Source organism: Micrasema longulum, unplaced genomic scaffold, assembly GCF_059751315.1.
Source record: "Micrasema longulum isolate JH-2025_06_02 unplaced genomic scaffold, ASM5975131v1 h1tg000696l, whole genome shotgun sequence".
NCBI classification, from domain to species: Eukaryota; Metazoa; Arthropoda; class Insecta; order Trichoptera; family Brachycentridae; genus Micrasema; species Micrasema longulum.
In genome coordinates, this window is record NW_028277892.1 from 421,370 (window position 1) to 428,951 (window position 7,582).

Genomic DNA, 7,582 nt, shown 5'->3' on the forward strand with positions numbered 1-7,582 from the left:
TCCTCTAGTGGAACGGAAGGCCTGTTGACTACTGCCAACAGGCCGGCTTCTCCTAAAAAGTTTTAAGTGGTTTCCTCTCCACATGAGCAAATGCTGAGAAGTTCCTGATTGGCCCACGTTAGTATATCGCTCCTGATCTCAACAGTTAAGATAAATTTGAAGAAATTCAATAGCAGAAAAATCCACTTTTGATATAGAAACCTTGTATATTATAAGCAAGGTAAATAATAAAGCAACTCCCATATAAAAAAAAATATATAAAAAAATTAAAAATCAAAAAATCAAAAAAGTCCTTGCCTAAAAAGATTAGTTAACTTATATCTGATATTATAATATTAAGAAAATTTAGAACTAATTCTTTAGAAGTCAAATTTTGGCAAGCATTGGTTCCATCCAATCTATGGACGGACCGCGCACGGTAAGTAACTCAAAATGTTGTCGGAATTATTTACCAAATTATTGCAACGTTATTAATTGACCACGGCAATTGAGTAAGTACCTACTCTGTACTTGGTACACACCCACACTTTGTTAAACTCTAATAATTATTATCCTCACGTGAAGCTCTCTCAAACTTTACAGAATTGAGCGTGGGCGTGGGTAAACTTATGCATAACCGTTTGTGTTTTTTGAAAGAACCAAATTTATGTTTATGCGTTAAAATATCAACAAACTGCTGTACTCGTATATGTACAACTTTAGAACGTAGCTTTCTGGAGAACGGTGCGGTGGTGTGGAGGCCTGAAGAAGCCACTTACTCACTAATGGTTGAGAGACTACAGAAGAAGTTTCTTCGTAACCTGTACATGAGGGAGTATGGTGGACACCTATTTTAATACCCATCATTGTTTCTTGGTATATGTAAGCTTGGTATCGCAAGTTTGCGGGCCACGAGGACCATTGTCTTACTAATAATAACCTTTAGAGCGCATAAAATTATTTGCACCGAACAACTATTTAAGAGCTTGGCAACACAGTGAGATTATCAGTTAAGAGTATAAAGGAATAATCTTAACTATAGACTATTCCTCTCTAACTATGTATCGTAATGTGTATTGTTGATTTAGCTGTCTTTGTTTCTATTGTTTTTATAAACTAGAGTCTTATACGTCTGTACCTTTAAAATGAGTTCATGCACTTTTTTTAACATTAAAAAAATACTTATAGGTACATTGCAATGTATCGATGAGTGGATCGAGCCAAATAAATAAAATGTGTGTACTGTTTATGAAATTTGTTCTATTGGTCTATATAAATTGGTTATGTTTTTTTATGATTATTTTAGTATTTTACTGTTTATTATGTTAATGATAATTTAGGTTAATTGGATTAATTACGTTTTTTTTACTGTTATTATTGTGTTAACTTTGTTAAATAGCTAATCTTAGGCATGTTTCACATTTGTGAAATGTTTCCCTCGGCACGGGACACCCTAGTGAAGGAACATTATTCTGTATAAAAAAGAATACAAACAATGTAAAAGTTTAAATAAATAACAATCGGTAGGCACTTACACAGGAGAATGCAGAAAGCCGGCTTTGGGCTAACACAAATCCTCACGAGTCATGCTGGGTTCAAGAGCTACCTGCATCGCTTCAAGATTTTCGGGTTCGACAGCTGCCCATGTGACGATGAAACACCTAAAGATGTCCCTCATCTGTTGATGCATTGTCCTTTTTTCAGCTTTCAGAAACAACAGCCAGAGGCGCGATGCAGAAGTCTGGGCAAAGACCTATACGACGTAGGATTTGTAATACTTCATAAAGAACTTATACAAGAGATGGTATCTTACATGGTCAAGTTAGTGCACGACATTGGTAAAATAAACCAAAGTAGGACACAAAATGCCGAACAGTCTTCTAGCGGAACGGAAGGCCTGTTGACGACTGTCACCAGGCCAGCTTCTTCTGAAGAGTTTTAAGTAGTTTCCTGTTCACAAAAGCAAATGCTGAGAATTTCCTGCTTGGTCCACTATAGATTATTCCTCCTGATCTTGAAATTTTGTTCATTGTTCTTAGGATCCTTAGCAGAGATGCAAAGAATCCCACGTTGGTTCTAAAATTTCCTACAGCAAAGACAGCATTGGTACGCAAATTACAGTGAATACATTAGGGTTCATCTGAGCGGGGATATCATGGACACCTATATAGTTATATAATACTTTGTGCAAAAAATATTATACCTTTAATATTACAGCCAATATGAAAATACGGTTGATTAAAAAAAAAACTACCTATGTATATGGGATAAAATATGGTTTTGCTTAATTTAGAATAAATTACAAAAAATGTACAGATTTTAAAAAATCATTTTGTAAGCTTTATTATGGTGAGTAATCCTTGTTAGTCAACCTAATTGGTGAGACGTATCTCTACAATCACTTCATACCTCGTTTTTATTGTACAGTCAAACCACAATCAAACCGAATTTTGTATTTATCACTACCAAAAAAGCGTTCCTGTCATTGGTGGCGTCCGTCTACTCCTAACTGAAGGAATGTCTCAATTTTATATTATAAAAATGTATTTTTTTCATCTGCTTGATCGGGCATAAAGCCCACAAGTTCCCAATACAGATGACAAAGTATTTATAGATAACACTATCCGATATTTATAGATAACACTACACAGCAATATAGTAAAGTTGGCAACAAACTAACCCCTGATGACCGTTAAATAATAAAAAATTACCCATAATTACCGTTAACAATTTATTTTTTAATGCCTGTCTAGCGGGGGCGGACCGTGTATAGAAGCGATTATGCGCAGCTTTCTATTATATTTGACTAACCATAATAATGTTTTATGGAAACTTTATTTATAGAAAAACAAATAAATAATTAACATTTATTTTTAATCATTTCCTCCGTTTGTACTTTTATCCTAATATAAATATATATTTTAATAAAGCGCGCCCAGCGCCTGCGGTGAGCCAAGAAACTATTATTGGAATGAGCCGATTATTCCAGCTTATTTTTTCAAACGCATAAGTATACTATATTTTGAATGTATTAACCACAGTGCGGGTTTTTTCTCCTAGATTAAACTTTCAGATTACACAAATTATTTGAAGATTCTTGATTTGGAAAACAGTATTTCAAACATTGTTTCTTAAGGGAAATTTTTCTTTGAGATGGTACTTTTGACATAAGACCATAATTACTTTCATGCGTCAGTGGGAACCAATATTTGATTTAAATATTGGCAAAAAAAATGGTTGGTGATATTCTATTATTCTACTTTGCTCTTTTTTTAGTAAAGTTGAATAATTTAGTTTTATAAAGTTATATTTGTTTGTTCACAATTTATCATGCAATTTATTGCATTTAGCCGGCGGCGGCGGTCGGCAAGCCAAATGTCAAGAAAAGTAGTCGCCATAGTAATTACAATTACAAAAAAGTGAAAATTAAATTACAAACAATTGTTTGTAATTTAATTTTCACTTTTTTGTATTAGGTACTCCTTACTATTTTGCAAATGCGGTATATTTTATAATTTTTTATAGTAAATGACGATTTTTCGCCAGTGAACTGTATTTATTTACGAGGAAAACAAAAAACAAACCGACACGAGCGTTGACTTAGAGATTACACACGCGTTGACTTATAACCGCGATAACAAAAACAAAACATAACAAACATAACATTTTTTTAAGCAAGTCGACTACCGGTGAAACATTAACTTATCTGACTATGCTGAAAGAATGCAGTACCATGGAATAAACTCTCTGAAAAATCGAAGAATAATGTTAGACCAGTTATTTTTATTCAAATTATTTAATAATAAAATTGATTCTCCTAACCTACTTGAAAGATTTTCATTCCGTTTGCCATCTAGACGGACAAGACAAAATCTTCTGTTTTACACAGAAAACGCGCCAACAAACTATTTTAAACAATCTACAATACCTAGAATATGCGACCAATATAACAATATATGTACCGAGGCTGATATTTTTTGTGACAATGTATGTAAATTTAGGTCAAAAATTATAGGAATTTTGAGAGGCAGATATTTAACTTTATTATTATATATATTTTGTCGGCCTCGTGGTGCAGTGGTCAGCGCATTTGCCTACTATGAAAAAGGTCTCGGGTTCGATTCCCGACATGGTTGACATGAAATATTTATTTGAAATGGTGTTTTTACACCAGAATATTTCATAGTCCCTGGACTGGTACCTGAAGCGTAAAACTGCAATTGGTGTACCAATGCAGTGCCCTATGCACCATTAAGCGCGGAAAGGGAATGATGATGATTATTTACATATTTTTTCCTAGTGTGTAAAGTGGCCACTTAATCCAGCCATCGACAGGTCATAAGCCCTGTAGATGGATAGACTTCTTAGACTTCTAGAAATTTTCTTCATCTCTGTTGTAATATGTTAAAATAAACAGCTCCCCAGGGAGTTGAATCCAGTCCTTGTCTACAAAAATTTTGACAAACTCTAAATATTGTTGATCAATCTTTTAACTCTTAAATCCCGCTCACTCAAAAAAAAATACGCGTGGCGATGGTGGGTCAGTTTTAAAAGTCGCCTTTTTCGATTTTTTCAAATTTGATAAAAATCTTTTATTTGTAAATAACCCGCATAAAAATTACATTCCACGTAATCGAGAATTTTTAATACTGCTGGGTCTAATCGGACCCATCTCCGGTCATTTTTGTAATCGAAACCTTTTTAATAATGTTCAGTAGAGCATACTTCGCAAGGCGTTCAGATGAACTACATTCGTTGTACTAATTAGAGTTAACTCAGTATAACATTAGGTCATCTGCCACTCCAGTGTGTTCTCGCTACTTTTTTGCAGCAAATGACAATAATATTCATTGTTTCGAGTTTTACGTGTACATATTGTTATGTTAAAGATTCCAAAAAGAAAATGGAATCCCCGAAAACTAAAATGGCATTCATGAACATTGTGAAGGATTGGACAACGACTGACGTGCAGAATTTTCTGGTGTCGAATAATTTGAGTGAATACTTGTGTTTTGCTAATCAAAAGGAATTAGATGGAGTGAAACTTTTGGTATGGTATTATTTTTTCTTTTCTTCTTCGTATCGTTCATCTCCTCGATGGAGTATCATCGTAGCAATTCTCACTTTGTTGGCAGCTGCCCTGAACAATGACTGAGTGCTGCAATGGAACTAGTCACGAAAGTTCTTTAGCCAAGAGATGCGCCTTCTACCTGCACTGCGTCTTCCTTCAATCCTTCCCTGTAGAATTACTGATAAAATGTTATATTTTTCGCCTCTCATCACATACCCAAAGTACTCAAGTACTTCAGTACCTCTTTATCTTTTTCCATCCGTCGGAGAACGTCATTGTTTCGGACTCTGTTCACCCAGGAGATTTTTAATGTCCTCCTGTAGCACCACATTTCAATGGTTTCGATCTTTTTTAAGTGCTTTGGGTGGGTGTCCACGTTTTGACGCCTTAAAATAGAACTGAGAAAACCTAATACCGTACAATGCGCATTCGGAGATCCAAATTAAAGCCTCTACTTTAAATTTAAAATCAACCTGAAAAAGCACATGATGACTGAACTAACTAGACTAGACGAGACATAAAATGACTAGACAATATTAAATTTCTAATGTAACCCTAACGGGTTTTTTAAAATTGTAAATAAATAAAAATAAAATTATTTAAAAATGTACATAGATTATATACATTGAAAAACATATATATTCAAAACAATTCAAAATATTATTAATGTAAAGGAATTTTTAAAGATTTATTTTGCATTGTGCCAATCAATTTTGGAGTACGGTATAATCGGATGGGGTGGTGCGAGTGACACAGTTTTAAATAGTGTATTTGTTGTACAAAAATCCATGATTAAAATAATACTCACGAGTCCCGATACAGACATCTACTGAAGAAATATTCCACAAATCACAACTTATAACACCAAAGCAATTATACGCTAAAACAATACTCTCCTACAGATTCAAAAATACTCTTACTCAAAGGAAAGACATAATCATAGCTTATGATATTTAAATGCATCATATTTAGTGTTTCCCAGTAATCCGGCAGTGCTCTGGTCTGATATCTGCCGGATAACCGAGAGACCACTGTAAATGGAAAAAAGTGACATTAAATAAAACGGTTCGTTTTATTGTTAAAGAAAACAGAAGAATATTTTTTAATCATGACGATGAACAGTAACAATTAAAAAATCAACAGTGCTTGGTCCTCCTCAGAACTCGAGACAGCATATATATATATATATATACGAGTATACCCTAAGACGAACGAATATAAAATAATATGTTTTGTATAACTTAAGAATAATAAGCAATAAAATATAACAATATAAAACCTTACATTAAAAAAAGTTCTTTAAAAGGTGAGAACTTTGAAATTGAAATATTTTTATTGCTCAAATCGCTGTTTTAAAATATAAGCTTCTAACTTACAACAATACATAACATTTACACTGTGTTGTTTTATTCCCGCTTGCTAATATTTGGTGTTTTAAAATATTATTTCAGTTGCTATCAGAAGTCTTTGTAGCAATGTGGAGACCAAAAATAGATGCAAAAAAACTTATAAATGCTATCAATGACTTAAAATCTGACCCAGAAAAGTATATCAAAAAATTAAACTCTCTAGAAATTCATCACCCATTTGTCAGTCACCCATCTGAATCAGCTGTCAATGTACGAAGAAACCCAACAAAGGTTAAACCAAAAGTACCAGTTAGAAGAGATTCACTGATCAAAACAAATAGATCATCAGAAAACTTGACTGATAAAATAGAAACTAATAATGATAATGATAAAAGCGTCGATATTAAAATTAAAAAAGAAATTAAAACTGCTAATGACATCGATTTACGCAATATGATTCCACCAAAAAGCTTTCTCTATAGCAATAAAGTTCAACGTGCCTTAACAAGAATACATCCTTATACAGAAATGGAAAGTGGAATTATGAAACAAGTGCGATGTCAAGATGATTTGATTTTAAGAAAAATAAAAAATCACACTTTTAATATGAATAATTTTCTTGGGTCAAAAGATCATGATTCAAATACCATTTTGACAGACAGAGGATATTATGAAGTATCATCACAGAATACCGAGTTGAAAGTTAGAAGATTTTCAGACGGAGATCTTAAACCGGAAGAAAATGCGTATGAAGAACTCATGTTCAAAACACAAGCCCTCGATTCCAACAAAGTAACAGAAGAAAAAAAGAAAATTGGTATTTTTAGAAGAGTTTTGCGCAAACAAACCTTTAAAAAAGATAAAACTTGTTTGAAAAATGAAGACCTCAAACAACCTCCAAATCAACTTAATACGTCTCAAAAAATTTGCAGAATCAATGATAAAGTTATTAAGAAATTAAGCTCACACACGTCGAATAATTATATCTTAAATAGTACTTCAAATGTCTCTGAAACATCTGACAATAGTATTAGATCTGTAAAATATAAAAAATACAATGATGCATGTGGTGGCGACAAAATTGAAAAAATAGATGCTATTAGTGAAATTAAATGTATTGAAACGAAGGAAGACTTTTATATACCAAAATCAACTAATGAAAATGGTTTAGATGATAAAGAAG